The sequence below is a fragment of the Thermobia domestica genome, chromosome 11 (genome assembly GCF_964235325.1).
Source record: "Thermobia domestica chromosome 11, izTheDome1.hap1.1, whole genome shotgun sequence".
NCBI classification, from domain to species: Eukaryota; Metazoa; Arthropoda; class Insecta; order Zygentoma; family Lepismatidae; genus Thermobia; species Thermobia domestica.
In genome coordinates this window covers 118,143,776-118,170,887 of record NC_137464.1, presented here as the reverse complement: position 1 = coordinate 118,170,887, position 27,112 = coordinate 118,143,776, and the positions used below count along the sequence as shown (strand labels likewise).

At 34.6% G+C, this 27,112-nt stretch overlaps 1 long non-coding RNA gene across 1 annotated transcript; it reads left to right on the top strand.

Annotated features, from left to right (window-relative positions):
- Positions 1–6,451: 6,451 nt before the first annotated feature.
- On the top strand, positions 6,452–26,490 carry LOC145663654 (uncharacterized). The gene is made up of 3 exons (XR_014127214.1): positions 6,452–6,600; positions 22,569–22,745; positions 26,231–26,490. It is a non-coding gene; the product is annotated as an uncharacterized LOC145663654 (long non-coding RNA).
- The last annotated feature ends 622 nt before the right edge of the window (positions 26,491–27,112 follow it).

The window sequence follows — 27,112 nt, the reverse complement described above, 5'->3', positions numbered from 1 at the left end:
TAGTACATATTATATACAACTATGATCATCTCGAATACATTGTTTCTTCCGAACACTCCAATAATCCCGAACTTTTCAAAATATTCAAGCAACTCGACAAATGCGATCATATTGATATATTTCTGTATTTGCTGCTTTCAAACAACTTGAAACTCTCGAATAGTTCGAGTGTCTCGAAGTTGTCTAATGTTCCTTACATTTCGAGTGCCTCGAGCACTTCGAGAGTCCCAAACATTTCGGGAGTCTCAAACATATCGAGAATCTCGAAAGTTCGATAATTCGGTAAAATTAAAATTCTTTATCGATGAAACGGTTTTGAAATTTTATTGAATTGTTATCGATTATTCGATTATCGGAACAGCGCTAGTTTAACATCCAACGACAGTATTCAGCTTGTCATGCTAAGAAATATGAAAAATTTTGAATGAAAAGAAATGAGATCTGTTCTGAGGATGCCTACTGGTCAATCGCTTGTCTCAACCATCAAAGGCTTGGTACACTCCGCATCAAAAAAATTGCAACAGCTAACGCCGTGCAGCTAGACAACCCAATATACACCTACTTATCCCATAATCGTGTCTAGTAAAGAGACCCCTCTCTCTCCTCCTTTCTTCTCTCCCATACTAAAATTAGCTAACAACATGAACGCAATTCTAAATTCAAACTACACATGTATTAGTATCGATGAAATGAAATAATAAAACCGAGACGAAACAAGATTCATAAGTTGATTTAGGGAGAAACTGAAACACACACAATGAAAAATTAAAACTAATGGATGTATAATACACAGAGGCTCAGAAATGAGGCAGAGATACAGAAGGCGAGAGAAGAAGAAAAAGAAAAGGGAGAACAGATAAAAATGTCGAATTTTAAACTTAGTAAAAAAAACCTAACATTATAAAGTTTCGTTACCAGAAATCCAACAGTAACATAAAAATAACATTTGTTTTAATATTTTTTTCAGGACTATTCGAATATATAGAGGATGCTTGAAACATTCATTAGGTCTCTTTCATAAAGGATAGCATACTCAATTTCCAGTAGAACTGTAGATCTACCAGACACATCTAAGATAATGTAAAAAATTTAACACATATGCTTTGTTTCCGCGTGGTTCGGTTGTAAATTCGGTAGTGTTCATTCGACGTACTGATGCAAACTACATTGTAATAAACCCAGTAGGTAGTGTAGGTCGTATCTTCCATTCCAGACTACTAATGCAAAGTGAATAAAAAAAGAAAGAAAAAAGAAAAAACGAAAAGAAAAATGAAGAAAGATAAAATTGAATGAGTGCTATTTTACTGCTAAATTTTTATCAGAAATATCCTATATTAAAAGTTCAAACCGTATCATAATGAAAAGTTACAAATGTTCAAATGGAAAATAGGATGTTCCTTATAGATGTAGCAGACCTTCTATATTTCAAATTTTAACGCGAATAAATCACATTGAATTATAGGATGGAAACAAATTTGTGTCGAACTTGTATAAATAAAATTTTGTTTTCAAATAACCAAAGAGGTTGCCATTTTCTAGTCTTTTCCGAAGATTTATCTGTTCCGAACATCCAGCATTGATTTCATCTCCTGCGAATATAATGTAATTTTCACAGACAGAATGAACACGCTAGAGCTCAAACGGATCATAGTGTCAGTTGGATGATGTTGGTTACCTTATGGACCCCCACTGGGTCGAGGATTCAAACCCCTAGTGACCCGGTACTTGGATTAAGACTCGGTAACCCAGATGATAAAAAGATATTTTGCTTATTTCGTTGCGTTTAAACAGTATTTCTTTTAGAGATGACCAGGACTGGAGATGTTATCCCCAGAGCACGAAATCTCGACGCTGAAGTTGTCAGTTAATTACATTCTCCAGACCAGGTCTATCGGTCTCTTGCTCCGTTTTAACTTCGGAACACTCACACGCACATGACGTGCGTGTGTACGTGAGAGAGAGGGGAGAGAAGTGAAAGATGCAACGAGAGGATAGGGAAACGTCAAGACAGATTGAGAGAGAGAGTGATACGGATATAAATATGAAACACACTCATCATTACAGTGTATGATGAACGCACACACTGTTTATTCGAATTCTCGCCAGTGATGATTTGTAAGTTCTCCAACAGAAGATAAATCTCTGTTTGGAGCCATTATTTCATACAAAAAAGTTATACTACGTGACGGGAAATTGAACTTAGATTTCCGCTTGGATGTCTGGTACTTTATTAATACACCACCGATTGCTTTATACAAACTTTCTCCAACAAATGCTGTAATATTTCTTTCTGAGAACGATAGCACGAAAACTGTTTACTTCTGATCAATGAAGTGATTCGAATATCCTGGTGAATTCCTTGCCCTTTCCTAACCAACATTCCTAAATCGTCTCTATCATGATAAAGGTGTTTGCTTCCACATTTTCAAGCATTGTATGTCGAATTTGTGAAATCGATTTTTCAGTATCTCTTTGTAAAATATGCAACTTTGGCGTGAACAGGATTTGACCCTACGCTGGACAGCTTTATTAATCGTAATTCCATTACGTTACCGCTATACTATGATGCCACCTGGAACTAGACGTCAAATATTTCTTACTTTACCCTTGATCTTTGGAACAATCAATCTTCTTCCTATAAGGTTTTTTTTTTTTTTTTTTTTTTTTGCACATAAGTGCACAACGAAATTCATTTATTGAAGACCTAGAGAGAAGTTAATGCTCACTAATAAAGGGAACCACATTCAATCCAGGAAAAATTACAGAAATAAAAACATATTATGAATTAATTTCGCCCTGCAAGTTCAAAAGTACGCGATTATTATTATTATTATTATTATTATTATTATTATTATTATTATTATTATTATTATTATTATTATTATTATTATTATTATTACTAGCATCAATTACCCGCTTCGCTGTGTTAAATTGAGAAAAAATAGTAACATGTTCCATTATTCAGTCACTTTTTACTATTACTAAAGCGCTCTTTGATATCGATCATTTTCGATGAGTTTTATATATCCCCTCCCCTTTCCATGTTGCGGAGCACGGTATCTTCAGTGTCATTGTTCATCTCAGCCACCCGGAAAACTATGAATTCGACTATGCTATTGGTTATTTTGATCATTTTTATGTCTCCCCCTCCTCCATGTTGCGGTCTGAATTTGGATTTAAACGGCATCAGATGTGTCACTGTTCATTTCAGCGACTCCAAAAATTATAGATTCGATACTAATATCGGTCAATTTTCGTTCTCTTTTCAATGTTGCTATCCTACCCCCTTCCTTTAGTTACACCATCAAAATGATATGAGGAAAACCATCTCGGGTTCGAACTTCATCTAGGTTGAAAATTTTATCGAGATTGGTACGGTGGTTCAAGACGTATTAAATTTTATTTATGTTTATATATATCCCTTTCCCATTCCCCTTCTCTAACAAGGAGAAGGCACACTTTGATAAGTGAACTTCGAGGCCATTTTTTGCGAGGTGGTAATTCATATTTAAAGAGTTAATATTACAAACTGGGAAAGCGCAATGGGAAAAAATAACGGAGAAAAACCGTCTTAAAGTTTTTTACTCGATGCATATATCGTACGACGCGCAAACTTACCAAGTGACGGCGTGGCGGATTGGGAACAGTTAGCGATTCAAGTGCAAAGGGTCATGGGTTCGATTCTCGTTCGAATCAAACCTATTTTTTTTCGTTTTTTTTTTTTGCTTCAACCAATAAAGTAGGCATTTGTAACAACTATAAGTAAAATATTAATTCACCATATGTTTATAACGAATAAAACACTAGAAACTTTCAATCACTTGTAAATTCTTTTGATGTTTCATGTTAACTAGGAACAAAATTTAATCTCTTCCGTAAATATTATTGTTACTGCAGTCGTTGTGTAAAAAATGTTCTTGACGCTTCGTGTCTACATCTGTTGACAGTGTGAGAATTACGAGGGGAATGAGGAGGAAATCTGCTTTGGTTATAGCAACATCCAGTATTAGCAAAGGGGATTTCCCCCTCAACACCTTTGTATATCGCACACTGTCAACAGATGTAGACACGAAGCGTCAAGAACATTTATTACACGACTGTCGTCATGGAAGGCCGGGGGCCCATCCCCCAAGCTCATGTGGGCCGCATGTATTTTTATGAACATGTATTTTCATATGTATTTTTTATTGTTACATGTATTGTTGTATGTATTTTGTATGAATGCGCCCCCTAAATTTACAGAGAAATCGGCACCGTTGACTGTCGTAACCATAATACAACTCGTGATATCAGTATATTTACGGAATAGATTAAAATTTCTTGCTAGTTAACATGGAACATTGAAAGATTTCACAAGTGATTTTAAAATTTCTATTGTTTTATTCATTATAAACATATGGTGAATTAATATTTTATTTATAGTTACAAATGGTTAATTTATTAGTTTAAGCAAAAAAAAAAAAAAAAAAGGATTGACTCGAAGGGGAAGAAAACCCGGGACCCTTTCATTATGAGTCGCACAATTTACTCACTCTGCCACACCGTCACTTGCGCGTCGAACAGTAGGCCTATATGTGGCGAGTACACCACTTTTGAAGACGGGTTTTCTCCCTTATTTTTCCCATTGCGCTCTCCCAGTTTGTAATATTCACTCTTTAAATGTACACTACCACCTCGCAAAAAATGGCCTCGAAGTTCACCTACCAAAGTCTGCCTTCTCCTTGTAAGTTCTAGCGCCAAAGTGAAATAATAAAAACCATATCAGGTCCGAACCTAATATATGTTAAAAATTTGATCGAGATAGGTCGCGTGGTTCAGGAGTTATTATGTTTTATTTATTTTTATATATCTTATATAAGTACCGGGTCACTAGGGGTTTGAATCCTCGACCCAGTGGTTGTCCATAAGGTAACCAACATCATCCGACTGACACTATGATCCGTTTGAGCTCTAGCATGTTCATTCTGTCTGTGAAAATTACATTATATTCGCAGGAGATGGAATCAATGCTGGATGTTCGGAGCAGATAAATCTTCGGAAAATACTAGAAAATGGCAACCTCTTTGGTTATTTGAAAACAAAACTTTATTTATACTAGTTCGACACAAATTTGGTTCCATCGTATAATTCAATGTGATTTATTCACGTTAAAATTTGAAATATAGAAGGTCTGCTACATCTATAAGGAACATCCTATTTTCCATTTGAACATTTGTAACTTTTCATTATGATACGGTTTGAACTTTTAATATAGGATATTTCTGATAAAAATTTAGCAGTAAAATAGCACTCATTCAATTTTATCTTTCTTTCTTCATTTTTCTTTTCGTTTCTCTCTTTTTTTCTTTTTTTTGTTCACTTTGCATTAGTAGTCTGGAATGGAAGATACGACCTACACTACCTACTGGGTTTATTACAATGTAGTTTGCATCAGTACGTCGAATGAACACTACCGAATTTACAACCGAACCACGCGGAAACAAAGCATATGTGTTAAATTTTTTACATTATCTTAAATGTGTCTGGTAGATCTACAGTTCTACTGGAAATTGAGTATGCTATCCTTTATGAAAGAGACCTAATGAATGTTTCAAGCATCCTCTATATATTCGAATAGTCCTGAAAAAAATATAAAAACAAATGTTATTTTTATGTTACTGTTGGATTTCTGGTAACGAAACTTTATAATGTTAGGTTTTTTTTACTAAGTTTAAAATTCGACATTTTTATCTGTTCTCCCTTTTCTTTTTCTTCTTCTCTCGCCTTCTGTATCTCTGCCTCATTTCTGAACCTCTGTGTAATATACATCCATTAGTTTCAATTTTTCATTGTGTGTGTTTCAGTTTCTCCCTAAATCAACTTATGAATCTTGTTTCGTCTCGGTTTTATTATTTCATTTCATCGATACTAATACATGTGTAGTTTGAATTTAGAATTGCGTTCATGTTGTTAGCTAATTTTAGTATGGGAGAGAAGAAAGGAGGAGAGAGAGGGGTCTCTTTACTAGACACGATTATGGGATAAGTAGGTGTATATTGGGTTGCCTAGCTGCACGGCGTTAGCTGTTGCAATTTTTTTGATGTGGAGTGTACAAAAGATAAGGTAACACCAGCTTCAAGAACCAAGTACAAAGAAATTATAATTTGAGGATTTTGATACGAACTATCTGGGTATTTTTCATCATTGTTATTTACTTATTAATAAAATTCCCAACACAATCGATTGAGCCCAATGAGTACAGAAAACAGTAACTGTAAAAATAACTTTTATCATTGTTTAGTGGTTACCGTCATCTCCTTTAGCATGGAAGAACCAAGTTTGAATCTCTGTGAGTATACACGTTGTTCAGATTCCAAATCAAACTGTAGATTCACATCTTATGTAGTCTAGGTGACAAAAAAGTCTTTTAGACAAACATACAACAATTTTACATTATAATTGTTGAGTAGAATTATAATTGACATCATATAGAGACTCTGAAGAGATAAATGTTTATTTTGTAAAAGGAATTATACTACGTAAGAGGCCAAAAGGTACACACATTTCAACAGAAGACAAATCTTTATAGATGTTGTACAATACAGACATCAAGGAATGAATGTAAGTTAACTTTGAATTCTGCACTGACAACAATTGTTTAAAGGGTTTCCGTGAATGTTCATAAACTTTTAATAATGAAAAATTTAAAACTTGAGAAACGTTCATTGGAATTGGTGTGCGTAGTTCCTCAATATTTTCCCTGAAGGGCCGAAAGGAAAGCTGGTTTTTATACGATACTCATAATCTTGTAGGACTCCTCCAATGTGCAATCATGTAAGGTCAGGAGAACGTAGGAGGAACTCAACCATACCTCTTCGTCCTTCGTCCTATAGGAAAACTCGTATTGAGGCTTGGTAATAGTGTGAATGTGCTATTCTGTTCAAAATAAAATTATTCCATACAGTATACGGGAAACACGACAAAATGTCACATATCTAACCCTTTGGGGATCCCATGGTACAATTTGTACCATACGGGGTGTTCCATGGTACATTGCGCTATAACTCTCCTATTTGAGCTTATTCGTCCGTTTTTTTTGTTTTTCAAGTCCAGAGGCATTGCAGAAAACATTACGGATGGTTTCACACCTTCCTGTGTCGAGACATAGGAGGTGATGACGTCATAAGTCTAAAATTTATATTTTCGTGTAATACTTTTTGGGGGGTTTATGTAAAGTATTTTTGGCGGGCTTATTTTTGCACGTAGAAGATTAAAATTTTGCACAAACATGCAGTCCACCGAGTAGTATTTACCAGATTTCTTTTCAGATTTCTGCTTTAAAACAGGGGGGATCCAGAGAGTCAAAAAGTTGAAAAAAGGGACATTTTTACCCAAAAATCCCGTTTTTCCTCATTTTCCCGCCTTAGATACATGATGGAGACAAGTGAATGGTACCGCCTGAAAGGCAGTTCTATTCTGAAGAGAATGATGGGCGAAACATGACCCTAGGGTAATTAGGGATGTCTCACGGAATGTTTAAAAATTTCCTTCTGTATACGGGAATATGGGACATTGTCGGTATATATTTTTTTTGGTGGGCTTACTTTTGCACCTGGAAAATTGGAATTGTGCAAAAACATTCAGCCTACCGAGTAGTATTTACCAGATTTTTTTCAGATCTCTACGTTAAAACAGGGGGGGTCCAGGGGGACTAAAAATTGAAAAAAGGATATTTAGACCCCAAAAATCCCGTTTTTCCTCATTTTCCCGCCTTAGATACATGAAGGAGACACGTGAGTCATACCGCCTGAAAGGCAGTTCTATTTTGAAGGGGATGATGGGTGAAACATGACCCTAGGGTAATTAGGGATGTCTCAGGAATTTTTTTTACCTGAGATCATGGTGTTTTACGGTAATTTGGGGCGTGGTGGGAATTCCAGATAAAATGTCTCCCGCCCTTGGTATTCAAGATAGAAACTTGAAATTTGGCACACACATTCAGTATACCAAGTACTATTTATCAGATTTTTTTTTAGTTGGCTACGTTCACACAGGGTCGCTCCAGGGGGCCCAAAGTGCGAGAAAAAATTTCCCTCCGAAATTTTACTTTTGACATCATTTTTCCCGCTCCTGGTATATAGTATGAGCATGCAAGTGGTATCATTTGAAAGCCAGCTCCATTCTGAAGAGAATGAGGTATGAACCATGATTCTAGGATAAATAGTAACGATGCAGTAGCTGCTTGACTGAAAGTCTAAAAAATAGCCCCAAAACCCCGGATCTCTTAAGGGCTAAGCATGATATGTAAAATGGATGTGCGCAAGAGATTTGTGTGTTACGACCTGGCTAATAACACCGTCATTCGAAAAGGGAGTGATTCAGTGAAACTTTTATATATGATAATTTGGTCCTTTCCTTATACAGTGTACACATCATATAGATCCAGTTTCTATTCTCAGTTAGGGCACTTGCTTTGGATAGAAACCCAAGTAGTGTTTGATGGTTTAAACAGTAGCTCCTGTATCGGTAATGAAAAGGAATATTAAAACTCAGTCACATATGATACCATGGTTTGAGATATGAATACATGCGATTGCCAGGTGTGTAGGAAGTTTTGTTGCAAACTCACACTTTCAATGTCGTACTTCGATAACATCCTCAAATTTGAAACAATATAGTTTTAAATAGACTTTTGTTCCTCGAAAGACAACCGTGTCCCTAGTATTTTATCTGATCTGTACTGTTGACACGATGATCGTATTCAAGTGAGGGACGACGATATTGGATATAGCATCATAGTATCAAATTTCTCAAAAGTAAATCCCCACAAAAGCGGGTATGCATATCCAGGCTCCTAACTATGAAAACATTTACGATCACTCCAACCCCAATCATTTCACAGATTCAACCTGTTGTATATAAGTTATTAGGACGTAAAATTGAATATAATTTATACGAAAAAGACTTTTATGCATTGCAAGACCTGTAACTGCCAAATATTCACCACAAACTTATAGTCGTATCGACATAAACAAAAAGAAGTGTGGAGCAGGAAACTACTTTACCCAAAAGTCAAAAGAGACTCACTGAAGACATACGAACTGGTCGAGACGTTTGAGTCACTAGTCTATCAATTAGAAGTTTATGTGTTCAAACCCTGAAAGGAGTATTCGCTTTTTTTTTTTTTTTTTTAAAGTGCGTTCCTAGAGGACTGAGAACATTTCTTTAAATAAATCTTTGGCAACTACTTTTCTCTCAAATTCCATTAGAAGGGAACATTATATGAATTGCAAATCTAAAATCCACAGCTGAGAACAAAATATTATGTTCAATATTTCATTATTATCCTTTGATTTGTAATGAAAAACTAATTATAACCATTGACAATTTCAGAAGATTCTCCCCCGGTAATGGTCAATATATGAATGAGAGAAAACTGATAAAACATTATTAGTCCACTTTGAGCATGATCGAAGATAACTTATGGCCACGAAGGGGGAAATTTATGTCGACAGAATCTCAAATTCTCCCACAGGTCATGCCCTGAAATCATCAGTTTGAAAGGTTTTCTTAACAAATAGAATATTACATTTATTTCTCGTTCTACGTTTTGAAATGGAAAAATCATAATTTTAAAGTGAATTATAATACGATAAGCATAAAGATTTATAGAACTAATGAAGTAAATATTCTTGTATAAGTTATGGATTTCTAATCAGATTAAAATTCGAATATTTGTTTGCATCGCACTTAAAGGAAATCCTCTCTCTATATAATTCTTCCTGGAAAGTATGTTTAACTCCAATTACTTAATCAATATTTTTAATAATATATTTTTATTGTAATACTTTTACTATTCAATGTTGTATACACTTCATTTCCCAAAGCAAAACCTCGCAAATGTATAGTGGACTAGTGAATATTATCAAATAAATTATCATTTTGTTTACGTAAATACTCCATCGCCTCATTTGAAACTTCGTACTTTAAATAATAATAATAATAATAATAATAATAATAATAATAATAATAATAATAATAATAATAATAATAATAATAATAATAATAATAAAATCATAGCCATACCTTTATCAGAATTTCAGGCTTAGTCAATAAATGAATTCAACGTGGTCTCTATTCGAAGTTCCATTTAATCGAATCCGATAGAAATTCAAAGAGAAACTTCGAAAACAGGTGAAAGAAAAATGTTACCTTGGTGGGACTGGAACTAACCTTTAAGAGTTCCTTTCAATTTACAGACAAATGCCTTAGGCACTTTGTTTCTTTTCTTTAATTTAACTGATTCACTGAACGTATCTGAGTCTGAGTAACTTGTCTCTATTTTCTACTCGGTTATATACGTTTTACAATCATTTCCGTTAATCTTGAACGACAGGAACACGAATACAAAAACATCTAAGAGAATTAAAATTCCAAACTCCCCCACCGGGAATCGAACCCGGGACCCCATACTTCTTAGACACACGTGCTAGCCACTAGACCAGTGGGGAAAACAAGTGAATGCATTTTGTAGTATCTGAAGTGAAATGCATTTTGTAGTACAATATGTTATCCTGCTGTAATAATGTTTACCGTATTTGTTACTTTGAGGAAGGAGATATGTTATTCATATAGGTTCTATTACATATTTGTTCATAAATATTATATAAATTATCAGAATTATTCATGATTTTCCATGGAAATTCACTGGTGCATGCGCAGTAGAAACAGAAAAATGCAGTTTACTGATATTAGTCAGAATGCAAATTTCTAACAGGCTATGAGAATTCCTTAATGGAAAGTAGTGGTTCCCAACCTGGGGATGTGCAGCTTCCTCCTGAGTAAGCATGAAGTGGGAGTAAGGGGGCGAAAGCTACTGGCAGAAATGAATTGTGAAATAAATTATTATTATTATTATTATTATTATTATTATTATTATTATTATTATTATTATTATTATTAATATTATTATTATTATTTGTCATACCAGTAAATCAATTTTTTCACTGCTTTCTCGTCACAGCCCAAAACCCAAGCGATCTGAATGAGAGTTTGTTCCACTTTTACTCGACTATAATTTCTCCTCGCAGACTAACATATAGTTCTCTACAGCCTTTAGAGCTAGGCATTTTGACAACTTGTAGAAATTTGCATTGTGATTCGTATTAGCAATGACAGTAAAGTGGATCTTTCTGTTTCTACTGTGCATCATCAGCATCATTATATCAGAAGTATTCCGCCATTACCAGCGGGTCACTTACCGCAGCTGAGAAGCTGCCATGCTCCACAATCTTCTGTTAACCTCTCCATCTTCACATACGATTTTTCTGTTTTGATATCGCCAATAGCCTAATTATGTTTCTATATAGTCTAATTCGTCCCCTCCCTCTCTTTCCTGCCACCATACCATCTAGCACATCCCTCATGATACAGTTCCTTCTTAACCAATATTCCAACCAGTTTCTCTTCCTCTTCTTAATAATATTTTTCTCCTTCCATTTCCAACCCTCTCATTCGTTTTCCTCTCGACCCAGATATTTCTATCCATTCTCCTCCACGCACATATTTCAAAAGCCTCCAATTGTTTCTCATCATTTCTGCGTAATGTCCATGTTTCTGTCCTATAAATACAGTAAAATACAGTACACGAAGCATTTTATGAGTCTTTTTTTTCAACTCTAAGGCCCCACAAAATAGTATTTTCTTCATCCTAAAGGCTTCTTTCGCCATTTCTATCCTTGCTTTTATTTCACGTTCGCATGTCATATCACTAATAATACTACTCAGACATAAAAAAACTAGTCACCTGTTTTTTTTCCCGCTCCTACTTCTATATTTGACACCGATCGCTTCGTTTCAATCACCATGGATTTTGTCTTTCTAACATTTATTTTCATCCCATATTCTTCAGTAGCCTTTCTCAAGTTTTCTACATCTTATTAATTTTCTTTTTAGATTCTGCAACAACAATCATATCAATCCCAAACCGTATACACCTCATCATTCTATCTCCTACCGAAATTCCATCTTCATTATGAAAACTCTTTTTTGCTTTCTCTTCTACATAGATATTAAATAATGTCGGCGAAATATATAATATATAATATATAATATCAAACTCACCTTTCAATTACACTGTCTGCCTACTGTGCATGCGCCAGTGAATTTCCATGGAAGATCATGAATAATTCTGATAATTTATATAATATTTATGAACGAATATGTAATAGAACCTATATGAATAACATGTATCATTCCTCAAAGTAACGAATACGGTAAACATTAGTACAGCAGGATGAAATAGATGTAAATTTCAGATACTACAAAATGCATTTCATTTCCTTTCCCCGCTGGTCTAGTGGCTAGCACGTGTGTCTAAGGTGTATGTGGTCCCGGGTTCGATTCCCGGTGTGGGAGTTTGGAATTTTAATTCTCTTAGATGTTTTTGTATTCGTGTTCCTGTCGTTCAAGATTAACAGAAATGATTGTAAAACGTATATAACCGAGTAGAAAATAGAGACAAGTTACTCAGACTCAGATACGTTCGGTGAATCAGTTAAATTAAAGAAAAGAAACAAAGTGCCTAAGGCATTTGTCTGTAAATTGAAAAGAACTCTTAAAGGTTAGTTCCAGTCCCACCAAGGTAACATTTTTCTTTTACCTGTTTTCGAAGTTTCTCTTTGAATTTCTATCGGATTCGATTAAATGGAACTTCGAATAGAGACCACGTTGAATTCATTTATTGACTAAGCCTGAAATTCTGATAAAGGTATGGCTATGATTTTATTATTATTATTATTATTATTATTATTATTATTATTATTATTATTATTATTATTTAAAGTACGAAGTTTCAAATGAGGCGATGGAGTATTTACGTAAACAAAATGATAATTTATTTGATAATATTCACTAGTCCACTATACATTTGCGAGGTTTTGCTTTGGGAAATGAAGTGTATACAACATTGAATAGTAAAAGTATTACAATAAAAATATATTATTAAAAATATTGATTAAGTAATTGGAGTTAAACATACTTTCCAGGAAGAATTATATATAGAGAGGATTTACTTTAAAGTGCGATGCAAACAAATATTCGAGTTTTAATCTGATTAGAAATCCATAACTTATACAAGAATATTTACTTCATTAGTTCTATAAATCTTTATGCTTATCGTATTATAATTCACTTTAAAATTATGATTTTTCCATTTCAAAACGTAGAACGAGAAATAAATGTAATATTCTATTTGTTAAGGAAACCTTTCAAACTGATAATTTCAGGGCATGACCTGTGGGAGAATTTGAGATTCTGTCGACATAAATTTCCCCCTTCGTGGCCATAAGTTATCTTCGATCATGCTCAAAGTGGACTAATAATGTTTTATCAGTTTTCTCTCATTCATATATTGACCATTATCGGGGGAGAATCTTCTGAAATTGTCAATGGTTATAATTAGTTTTTCATTACAAATCAAAGGATAATAATGAAATATTGAACATAATATTTTGTTCTCAGCTGTGGATTTTAGATTTGCAATTCATATAATGTTCCCTTCTAATGGAATTTGAGAGAAAAGTAGTTGCCAAAGATTTATTTAAAGAAATGTTCTCAGTCCTCTAGGAACGCACTTTAAAAAAAAAAAAAAAAAAGCGAATACTCCTTTCAGGGTTTGAACACATAAACTTCTAATTGATAGACTAGTGACTCAAACGTCTCGACCAGTTCGTATGTCTTCAGTGAGTCTCTTTTGACTTTTGGGTAAAGTAGTTTCCTGCTCAACACTTCTTTTTGTTTATGTCGATACGACTATAAGTTTGTGGTGAATATTTGGCAGTTACAGGTCTTGCAATGCATAAAAGTCTTTTTCGTATAAATTATATTCAATTTTACGTCCTAATAACGTATATACAACAGGTTGAATCTGTGAAATGATTGGGGTTGGAGTGATCGTAAATGTTTTCATAGTTAGGAGCCTGGAAATGCAAACCCGCTCAACGTGGGGATTTACTTTTGAGAAATTTGGTATATATTGCTATAACATAGTTTGATGAAACTTAGAAATTCATAAAAGTTCATGGATAATGTGTACACATTTTTATTCTTCCCTCTCTCTTTCTAAAACTTTGTTTATAAGTTCGAGACATGGAAAATCACGGGATGAATTTCCAACATACAAAATGGAAACAAAATATTTACAACTACAAAGTGGATCAAAGTGAATGTTATTGAAAATTATAAAAGAATGTTGGCTGAATCTATTCTATAGTAAAATGTTCCAATAAGTAAGGACCTATGGAAAGAATTTTCATTTCTAAGCCAAAATCAAGTAATAAAGAGTAGCAAGTGGACTACTTTTCGTTCATTTTTAATGAGGAGTTAATGTGCCAAGTTTCTTCTTCCTAACTTGTCAGCCTCATGAAATATAAAATTTTCGCACAAATTATGGGTTTCCGCTTCCCCTAAAGGATATGCATTTTAATCAAATTGACGTGACAAAATCAAAGTTCGAGGTAGGTGATACTATGTGATAACTATATCCTGTAATTAGATCACTCCACAAGGTCGTTTCTTTTTTCCGTGGGACGTAAAACTCAAAGATTTCATTTCATTTTTCGTTTCTTTTTTGTATATTAAAGCATAAAACACATCTTTTTGCATAATGCGGAGTACAAATGTTTAAATCATTGAAGCCGTATAAGGTTAACATATTTAAATTACTAGAGTGTCAAATACTATTCGTAAAATCATGAGGAACAATGAGCTTATTTATTTATTTATTTATTGAACAAATTCCCAGATACAGCATAACTTTGCCATTTTACACAGGGACATTCTAACAAAAGAAAGAAAAAAAAAACAAGATAACAATAACAACAACATAGAAAGAAGAGTGTAAGAGTAAAACTATTCCGTCAAAGCTCGCTTAATTGCTCTTTCAAACACTGGGTAGCTCGAAAATATGTCCACATCAGTTGTTACTTGATTATAACAGTTTGGTATTCTATAAAAAAGAGACCTCTGTATAACAGCCAACCTAGGACGGGCAAGATGGAATAGGTGGGTATTCCGGGTGATGCGGGAAGGGACACGTAAGGATAGTTCCTGAAGTAATATTTCCGATCTTAAGTTTCCATTAACTATTTTATGTAGATATTTCAGGTCAGAGATAGTTCTGCGTACTTCAGGAGTCTGAATATTAAGATGTCGCAAGAGTTCCTTCTTAGATAATATTCGAAGTGCAGGAACACGAAAACGGACTATAGCGATGAAGAAATTGAGAACAGAATCAAGTCTGGAGAGATGTGTAGGTGCTGCCATGGCCCATATGGGAGAGCAATATTCGATCTTGGGCGCTATTAATGTCTTATAAAAAGTTGCTAGTGAAGAAACAGTGCGTAGTTCGGTGAATCGATAAAGAAGTCCCAACATGCGCATTGAATTCTTTAGTATTGAGGAGATGTGGTCAGAGAATGTGAGTTTTGAATCAAAGATGACACCAAGATCATTATGACTAGCAGAATGTGTGATAGGGGAATCGTTGATATGGTATGTGGAGGGAACAGGAGACTTTTTCAAAGTAATAGTAATACTGTCACACTTCTTACTGTTGAGTTTCAAGTGCCACATTTCACACCAGCCTGTAAGGTAATTTATGTCTTCCTGTAGAGCAGTTGTGTCATGGAGACACGATATTTCTCTGTATAACTTACAATCGTCAGCAAAAAGCAGAAGGCCACTAGGTTGAGCTGATAAGTGCGTGTAGAGATCATCCATATACAGGACAAACAGCAGAGGGCCAAGTACACTCCCCTGAGGCACCCCTGAGATCACGGGTTGGGGGTTAGAAGTCGCCCCTGAAAGAACAACTCTCTGTTTACGGTCCTTCAAGTAGCTTGTGATTAGAGAGAGAAATTTGCCATGTACATTAAATCTATTGGAGAGTTTATGAAGAAGATGAATGTGACTGACAGAATCAAAGGCCTTCGAGAGATCAAAATAGATAACATCTAATTGAGTATTGTTATTCATACATTTGACTGCACAGGAATGAAGAGTACTTAAGTTTGAGAGACTTGAGCTTTTCGGTAGAAAGCCGTGCTGAGAACTATGGATGTAAGGTGAGGTGAATTTAAGTAGCCTGTCTTTGATTATTTTTTCGCAGATAATTGATATTACAGAAAGAAGAGATATTGGCCTATAGGAGGATACATGATCTTTAAGTCCTGATTTATATATTGGGGTCACGTGAGCTAGTTTCCAACTGGTGGGATAATACCCTTCCTTGAAGCATCTATTGAATAAGATAGATAGAGGAACCGTAATAACTGAAGCAGTTTTGTTGAGAAAGAGAGGACTAATTTTATCAGGTCCAAGTGATCTGTGTGGAGATAACGATAGCAAGAGAGCCAGAACTTCGCCCGGGGTGGTAGAGAGATTGGATAAGGTGTCCGAACAGATGGAGCGGAGAGGGGGAAGATGGGGTGTAGAGGGAAGGGAAGTAAATGTTTTGCAGAAGTAGTTATTGAAGAGGTCGGGTCTTTGATCATCACTCGCTTCAGTATTTTCATCTTGAACTGTTGCCGGTATGCCCGGAGATTTTGTTCTAGATTTAATTACAGACCAAAAGACTTTAGGGTTACTAACAGTAAAATTACCAATTGAGTCCATGTATTCAAAGTATTTACGCCGCTGTACCTTCTTGGCAAGACTTCTAATTCTAGCAAAGTTTTTGTATGTGTAGTCACTCGGATGTGATTTCCATAGAGTCCAGGCAAGCTTTTTGTTTTTAAAAAGTTCACGAAGTTCATTGTCGTACCAGACCGGAAACCTGTTCGATTTTGATTCTTTCACCGGTACAAAGTCCTTTATGGCTGAGTGGACAACAGATGTAAATAAGTCCACAGCGTCGTCAACAGTTCCTACCTCTAACAAACACCAAGGAAACAGTTCAATAGCCCGGCAGATGTCACCCCAGGGGGCTTTCTTCCAAAGAAGTTGTGACCTACTTTTGAGGGGCTGGTTTGTAGTAGTGGAGGGGAGGAAATCGAAAGAAACATCCAAGGAATCGTGATCCGATGGAAAAAGATTTCTGCATGGGATAACACAACGAGGTTCTAGGTTAGAGAGAATATAGTCAAGATTGCTATTATTGCGGGTATTATGCATATTATGTTGACCTAGACCAAGTCCATGAATAAAATTGTCCATGAAATAACTGTCGTTTCCATCTTTAGTGACGCCATGCTTGCTGTCCTGCCACGTGATGGAAAGATTGAAATCACCCAATAGGATGACGTCACCGTGTGACAACGCATGTAACAGTGAGTCATGGCAAGCTTCTAAGATGTGCTGGGGGGTGTTCTTGTGCGGCCTATAGAAGCACCCAATAAACACAGAACGACGCTTTGGAATAAATACTTCCACCCAAATGAGTTCACAATCCCGTTCGAGATCCAGTCTTCTCTTGCTCTTCCACTTATTATTTACACAAATCATCACTCCACCTCCACGAGTTATGCGGTCTTTACGGTAAATGGTGAAATTATTTGAAAAGCTCATTTCACTGTCGTTCACTGATTCATTCAGCCACGATTCGGTCACTGCGAAACAATCCAGTTCCCTTATCTCACCTAGGTTCAATGAGCACTCAAGTAATTTGTTTTTAATACTACGAACATTTTGATAATATATATTGAAAGCACTGGGGTAGTCCACAGCGTCGTCAACAGTTCCTACCTCTAACAAACACCAAGGAAACAGTTCAATAGCCCGGCAGATGTCACCCCAGGGGGCTTTCTTCCAAAGAAGTTGTGACCTACTTTTGAGGGGCTGGTTTGTAGTAGTGGAGGGGAGGAAATCGAAAGAAACATCCAAGGAATCGTGATCCGATGGAAAAAGATTTCTGCATGGGATAACACAACGAGGTTCTAGGTTAGAGAGAATATAGTCAAGATTGCTATTATTGCGGGTATTATGCATATTATGTTGACCTAGACCAAGTCCATGAATAAAATTGTCCATGAAATAACTGTCGTTTCCATCTTTAGTGACGCCATGCTTGCTGTCCTGCCACGTGATGGAAAGATTGAAATCACCCAATAGGATGACGTCACCGTGTGACAACGCATGTAACAGTGAGTCATGGCAAGCTTCTAAGATGTGCTGGGGGGTGTTCTTGTGCGGCCTATAGAAGCACCCAATAAACACAGAACGACGCTTTGGAATAAATACTTCCACCCAAATGAGTTCACAATCCCGTTCGAGATCCAGTCTTCTCTTGCTCTTCCACTTATTATTTACACAAATCATCACTCCACCTCCACGAGTTATGCGGTCTTTACGGTAAATGGTGAAATTATTTGAAAAGCTCATTTCACTGTCGTTCACTGATTCATTCAGCCACGATTCGGTCACTGCGAAACAATCCAGTTCCCTTATCTCACCTAGGTTCAATGAGCACTCAAGTAATTTGTTTTTAATACTACGAACATTTTGATAATATATATTGAAAGCACTGGGGTAATATGGACAGGGTGGGCCAGGGTTTACGTGAATATCACCACAAAGGAGGAGAAAACAAACGAGAATGAGTCAAATGCAATTACTTACTTCCCTGAAATGTCGGATTTAATGTCTAGTAATACAGATATCATTGTGTGAAAGAGAAATATTGAAATTAATGTTTCATAAAACGTTTTTTCATTGAAATCAATACAATTTCCTGCTACATTGTCTTTTAAACATTCGTATTTCATTGTCACCTGCTAGAAGGAAGTTTATAACATAGCTTTGCAATAAGTCTTACAGCAGATTCATTTCAAAATGTATAGTTATTGATTGATTAACGATATATGAAACCATTATGAGGAAGATGGTATCGGTGTTTCCCTAAATTGTTGCGTGTTGCATCAGAAATATTAATAAAAATTGTCCTTCACAAGCCAATCATTATCTTTTACTCTCATAAAGTGGGGCAAGCGTTACAAGTGCTAATTGAGGACACACTACGAAACAGATTAACCATCCATCATAATACTTTTGTCCCTAACAATGCTAATACACACTTTGTTCATTTATGAAACGAACAATTGTATGACTGGAGACACATAAAGAGACATCGCCATAGGAGCAATAGTTTCCTATTACATTCTATACTGGACAAAATCAATTCAAACAGAAAGGTAGTTATTGTTGCTTTCAGTGGTCGAAGTGAGGCGGTATGTGGTGGTATGCCATACCGATTCTGGTTTCTCAGTGATGAAGCCATACCTCCTCTGGTTTCACAGTGACTAAGACATACCGTCACTGGAGAGTAGATGCTAAATACCTTTACTAAATCCATTTTTATTCATAGTAATTGACGAATAGCTTTGCACATAAAAAGATTTTATTTCTTATGTAGAAATAATCACGGACATTCCTGTTATCCTTTTCCTAACGTTTGTTTTTAAAAATGAGGCGTCTTCAAAGAAGTTCATCTAGTTCATATTTTCATGTGCCATATTGAATTGTTTCTTTCTTATATATGTGTATGTCTTCTTCCGTTAATGCATATGTCATGTTTTGAGAATGGGCGGATTTAGGGGTTGTTGCTAGGGTGCTCAGTCGAGGGGGTTTCCGGGAGTTTTCCCGCAGGAAATTGTTATTATAAAAATTTGGTTTCTGAGGATTTTCGTGTATAATACTCTATAATACAATATATTTTTTTATTTAATTTTTGTCAGAAAGTTGTTGGCGGGGAATCAAAGTCTCTTCATGTCCCCTCCCCGTAACTACAGAGAAGCTCTCTAATGGTTTTCAGTCACTATGTAAATAAAAATGCAATCTTTTAGGCAACATACCCTCACTGTATTTCAACATTTAGATAGCTGGTATATCGAGTCGAGATCGTAATAAAACATACCACCTCTGCTCTTTTTCCACTTCGAACAGTGGTTGCTTTACTATCTTATTGTACTTAATAAGACCCTTAGATAAATGATTCCAATCGAAAATTGTTCCATACTATTTTAAGCAAAACATATAGCGTTTCGGTTAATCTGTGAACAAAATAATGCTTTTTCCTCACTAACATATGAATCAACAAATTGTTCTGTCGAAATATTTCATAAAATAGGGAGTACGTTTAAAAAAAATAAGAAGAAGAAAAGGAAAATAAAAATGAATGCAGAGTTACCGAGGAGTAGTTAACATTTAGAACTGCAACATAAATTAGAAAATCGTAAGAATCACCATGTACACTCATGTCCAAAATGATTGTCGCATATCTATAACTGTCTTCTTGTAAGAATATAATTTGATAATGATTTTGCAGGGTACTTTTAATACTGATACTATGTGTGGGAAATGTATATTTGTTGTAAATTTCATAGGGAAAGAATTATAAATACGAAAATTACAATGCGTAAAACAAAATGTTGCTAAATGGACAAGAAAGTTTTATTTTCGTTTTATTGTTCTTATTTACTGCTCTTTTGATATGAAATTTGCCACATGCATGTCTTTCCCGATTATAAATATTTTAAGAAATACCGAGCGATTTCGTTATCAAATTATATTCCTACAATAACATAAGACTTATTTGTAGACATGCGACAATAATTTTGAACATGAGTGTACTTATTAGCACATTATATAAAGTAAGTACAAATCTTAGATACAGTCATATAAAATCGTTCTTTATGTAATTTTTGTTTCACGGAAGATCTGCATACCATGATATTTCACAAGCTTGTTAAGCAGGTCAGGGTTTACCATCATGCTAAGTTTGATCAGAACCGGATGAGTTCGGTTCAACTCTTACAATATAATAGTGTCCTTGATTTTTCAGGGAAAAATCAAATTGAAGACAAAAATATATTAACTGGAAGATAAAATGTGTCATATGATACTCTTTTCTTCAATGTTTGTGAGTCTATTTCATACAATCCATTCATTCATTCATTTGCATATTTCCCTTAAACAAATTTTAGTATGTTGCTTCTTGGATCTATTGAGATTAACCATATAACCGAACCGAAACACAAAAATAACTCGGTTTACACATTGATATGTATAATATGACACGTATCGGGGTTTCCCATCTTTATTTTCTGTTCGATAATTTTTCGAAATATGTTTTCCTTTGAATTTGAGTAATGTTGACAGTTTTGTACACGTCGAGTAAAAGCTTCCTTTTATCTGAAACTTCTTCCGACGGTATAAGACACTAAAATAAATTAATTCTGTAAAATCAATCTATGGTTGCTCTGAATTACATGGATAGAAAACCGCATTTTAATTATGATGAATATTATAATAATAAGTCTAATATACGGAATAAATGTCTAGTTTAAATAGTTATAACTTACGTATTTAGACTTATTTAGATTACATTAATATAATTACTTTCATTGGAATACATATAAACTATGTAAATGCATTTTCTCATTCTCTCTGCAAATGTAACATTAAATTCTATATCCAGTATAACCTTCTATAGACGAATTATACAAATCTGTAACGTTCCAGCCAATGCGCAGTGTTCGCAGGTTTCCTTAAGAAAACTTCCCTCGATTGACACCAAAAAATCCCTTTTCTTATCAAATTTTCCCTGGTTTGTTGTCTCTCCAATCCCTGAGATAGAATTTATCTGATAAGATTAATTTATCTATATTAAAGGAAGTGCCAACCATATTTGTTTTATTCATTTCTTTTTTGCTTCTATTTTTGTACTTTTTCCTTCACTACCATTTTTTAAATAAAATGTGCACACAAATACATCCATCCAACAATGGGTGCAAATTATACTACTTTGAACACACCACACACGAGTTATTGCTATTGTATTGGTTTATTTTTGAAGAACAAAGAAAAACTTTAGCATTTGTATTGGTCAATGTCAGCCCGAGAATTTCCCTGGATTTTCACGTTTTATCGGAAAAACTCCATTTTGCCCTTTTTGCTAAATTTACCTACGAAATTTCCCTAGATGAGGGAAATGTCCCTGAAACTACGAACACTGCCAATGCGCTGTATGAGGCGATTTAGAGAAACGAAGAGTGAACGACTATTGATACATATTTGCAACGTTTCGTTCTTCAGCTCTGACAAGTAGTGACATTAAGCGGCGTTCCTTTGAGTTGTCACAGTACAGCATGTTCAAGTACCGCCTCGCTATGATAGCTTGACGTTTCTTGGATAAGACAATTTCTTACTAATTACAGGGAAGTAGTATTGTTATAAAAAAAAATTAAGTTTGCTTAAGTTATTATTAAGATATATAGAAAAAAGTGTCTCACGTTCCAACAATAGGAATTGTTCGTTCGACACTATTTCTTTCAAATGTAGGAAATTTGTCTCAAGAGGCTTATTATTATTATTACGGCACAAATCGAAAATAGTGAAGTTTCTGCAGAACTTGTTAACTTTTAACATAAATTAACTGTTAATTGTAAATAATACATGTATTTAGGAGTGACACAAACAAACAAAAGGTAATTGTCAGTAATTATGCGTTATTTTGGAATGGAAATTAGTATGGCTCTCTGGCTGTCCCTCTGCCTATTTGTCTCTTCTGCAATAATTATGTTTCTTTCTTCCAGTGATGGATCCAACAGTATTCTACGACACTAAAAAAATGATTGCCCGTTCTGCTGGAGGCGATGATGGAGAGAGTGAGGACAGCTGTCTGAGTTCTGATGATGAGGACAAAGATCCTGACTACTTGCCCGATGACAATGATGCCAAAAGTAGTGATGGGATGGTTACTGATGAGAATGGTAAAGAATTATAATTTTGTTTCCTTTGAAATAATATTGAATTTTAGGCAAAATAAATCATTTTATAATTTATTTATTACCTTTAGACATCTAAGGTTTAGTCTGCGATAATGCAGCAGAAAACGCGGGAAGAAGTCGGTCATATATTTTCCATCAATACATACAGGTAGTGTTGCCACGAGATGAGACATGAGACGAGACAGAAAAATAACTACAGTAAACGAAACGAGACAGGGCCGTCGTAATGCAACGTATATATATTTTCGAGACGAGACATTCACTGGACAAGATATTTTCGAGACGAGATAGCCTAAATCTAGTCGACAACACCAATTCAATAAAATTATTATCATCATTTAAGTATAAATAGGCATTTATGCTTTCAGTTGAAACCATTTTAACCCATTTTATCGTATATTTACAAAAATCTATTCATGGGAAAATAATTCAGTCTATAAAGGAATAAACATAAAAACACATGTTTCTTTTATCTTTTACGTATTGATTTATAGTCAAGTTGCTTTGAATTTCTTAATAATACTAAGAACACCGATCATCGTAAACGCTAATATTTTTGTTTTCGTTGTTGCTGTAAGATCTTAAAAAATCTTTAACCTTTATTAAAGTGACATTCGTACAGTCAATTCTTGTTCTTTTATTTCATATTTTATAATTTTTCTATACTGTATTTCCATTCAGGAGATTCTATTAAGTCTTCTTCAGGCGAAATAAGAAGATAATAATTATTGTAGATATTGCTAAGTGTGATTTCCAGTAGAGGGGTCTTTTAGTATATACAAACTTTCACATTCAAGACTTGAGTATGTTTTTGGATTCTGACAAACTTAGAAAGCTTGGTTGTTGGGAACGGTTTATTGTCTTTTTAAGATCTTACAGCATGGAATTTTCCAAAGATGTCATTTCAATTTCATGCCAATTGTGTCTTACTATAGACGGCAAGTCATGAACTCCAAACTATGCTTTGCGATTGTCAATTGTGTTAGGTACAGGAGAGGGCGACAGCACAAAAGACCAATATTCTTCTGGAAGCTCCAGAAACACTTTCTCTTTTTGTGTGGTGTTCATCGAAAAGTACAAATCTCACAGAAACTAGCACTTGTAAAGTGACCACGTGGTAACTGAGAAACAGCTCAGTAAGCCCCGGGAAATTTATGTGAAGACGTGTGAGAAAAACTATAGACACAAAAACTACAGTTTTGGAGCACACATCAGGGTTTCTTAGTCCGTGTGTTTTTGCGTGAAGAAATGTTGTAGTAGAGAAAATATTTTCATTAGAAGACAGTAAGCATGCTCGTTATTGAGCTATGTGACATCTCAAAAAATGTGACATGGCACCAGGAGGGGAATCAATATGGTCGCCGGTGGAATTTGTCTCTCTGCTTTTAAAGTATTACTAGCTGAACCTGCGCTCTCTACACAGTGCATCATTCACTTATGAGCTTGAATCTTCTTGTCATTCTTCACAACATCCATATATGTCCCTTTACAAACACAAGTGAAAGACGTCTTGATGAAAGTCGGCACAGGGTACCATAAAGAGGATATTTTTTTCAATGTCTTGCACCGTTTGCAAGATTGAGCCTACTTCCGGTTGATCAGTGTTTTCTTTCTTCTTGCATGCAGTATGTAATAAGCAAATGCATTACATACACAATTAATTATATATGATGTTCATTGGACAAAACTATCCAAACAATAAAGATTCATTGTAGCCTGGAGAAATGGTTATCCTTCGTTTTTAATTATCATTTGGCATGTAACAAACGCTGAGAGATATCAACCCCTGTATAGACTACAACTATGTTACGTTGGGATGTATAACTCATAGGATATGATGCTTTACTTTTTTAAATTTCAACACTTCCAGTGTACCCCTAAAAGTGTAGTAAAGAGATAACAGCCACGTTTTTTAAATATTCAATTAGAACTGGGCAATCTATACAAAATTTGGAATCAACCAGCCAAAATGGCACGTTTCTAGCACTTGTGGTTTTCGAGATCTCATTGTCGAAAGGGTTGGAGACAATAGACTAGCTGAACCTGCTCTCCCTACACAACGCATCATTCACATATGAGTATGAATCTTCTTGTCATTCCTCACAACATTTGTACATGTCCCTTTACAGACACAAATGAAAGACGTCTTGATAAAAATCGGCAAGGAGTACCACAAAGGGGGAGATTTTTTTAATATCTCCCACCGATTGTAAGAATTGAGCCTACTTCTGGTTAGAGTTACTAATTCATGTATGGTCAATGTTTCCTTTCTTCTTGCATGCAGTATGTAATAAACAAATACATTACATACACAATTAATTATAATGTCAGTATATATGGTGTTCATTGGGGAAACACTCCAAACAATAGAAAATCTTCTTATAGTCTGGATAAATAGTGATCTTTCGTTTTTAATTAAACGCCTGAAAGATATACAACCAACGTAAAGAACTATGTTGTGCTGGAATGTATAACTCATAGGGTATGATACCTTTATTTTAAATTTCAACACTTCGAGTGTACCCCTAAACGTTGTAATAAAGAAATAACGACCAAGTTTTTTTAAAAAAATATTCAATTAGAACTGGACAATCTGCACAAAATTTGGAATCGACCAGCGAAAATGGCATGTTCTAGCACTTATGGTTTTCGAGGATCTCATTGTCCAAAGGATTGGAGACAAATATATAAACTTTCCTTTGGAGACAAACATATAAGCATGGGATTTTAATATATAGATAACTTCTACAAATTTTAAAATGAAAGCTTTATTCTTGCATAAAAATTTAGATAATATGTATATTTTAAGATAATTTATTGCCATAGCGACGCCATCTTTAAGTTTCGCATCCATAAAATCCCAAAATTAAGTAGTTTCAATCTATTTATTTATGTTCAAAGTCAAATAACTTTGAAATTGCAACAAGTAAGTGAAATAAACGAAATAAACGTTCATGGACGATTCAAGAGCTTTCAAATGAGATATATATCATTTGTCCATCTGTAAAATTTCTAAACTAGTTTATTTATGTAATTGTAGTTCCAGTGCTTTATGGCTTTTAGTATATGGCCAGCAAGATTGATTTAAAATCTTGTGAATGGTGCACATTCCAGATATCAAGCTGAAGTTTCCAGAATATCCTCTTCTGTGCCTATTATCCTCACTTGGGGAAACGAAGGTATAATCATAAATTTGGCCGCTATCGGAATTCATGTCTAATTTATAAGCGTTATATAACTTCTGGACATTTGAAGTACTCATAGTAGAAAATATTTCTTCTAAACCCTAAAAGTAAATAATGTTCCTTTTTAGTTCTACAGACATTCCTTATTTCTATTTTCTCTCTCTCTTTTTCAATCTATCTATATAAGAAAGATGCATTACATATTTAACGTAGTAGTTTTCTATTTGTCGACTTTGAAGTAGTCTAAAGAAGAAACTTGAAGTAGACTTATTCTCCTTTCAGTTTGTCAGGAAACATCTGCGGCGAGGTCACTTGGAAAGATTTCTGAATCAATGCAACCTACCTAAGGTAGAGCAACACTGTTAAACCTGGTGGTATTGCAGAGTATATCAAACTATTTCTTCTGTCCCTGTTTGGATCGTAGAAAATTTCAGTAGTTTTAATTTAAAAGTTACTAATGTTTTTCAGGATAAATGATCCACCTTGTCTGTATTTAATATCAAATAATTTATAATGCGTATGTAGCTTATGGCTCACGGACTAATCACAGAAATTAAAATTACCTACGTCAAACTATATATTTTGTTATTTGAAGATAATTTGTCTAATATCGTAACTGAATTATTATGATAAGTTATGAAATTTTTAGATATTCCAATACATTAAAATAAAAAATATATGAATTTTACTTAATCTCTGGGTATAAGACTTTGGGGATCAGTTAATGACGGATGATGAGTTCAATGAATTCATTAATAGTTTTATTTTAGAATTTTCATATTAAGACCATAAACAGTAATAAATTCTTGTAGTTTTCTTGTTATTTCATCAAATTTGAAACAGTTGTATCACTAATAAAACATCATGTGATACCTGGAATGATATATTTTCTTTTAACTCCTCCACTTTGTTCATACATATACACGTGTTGTTTTGCAACACATCAAGCTAACCTCGGTTTCTAGATTACGATATGTAAAATAAAATATTTTACACTATGCTTATAAACAGCTCAACTCAACTCAAGTTTTAAGATTGCGTATTATAAAGAAGAAAAAGGGAAAAATTTTACAATGTAAATAAATATTTTCGAAATCAAAACTTATTGGTTTCCAAGATGAAATAAAAGTAAATACAGCTCAACGGTTGTAACGACACCAAAGA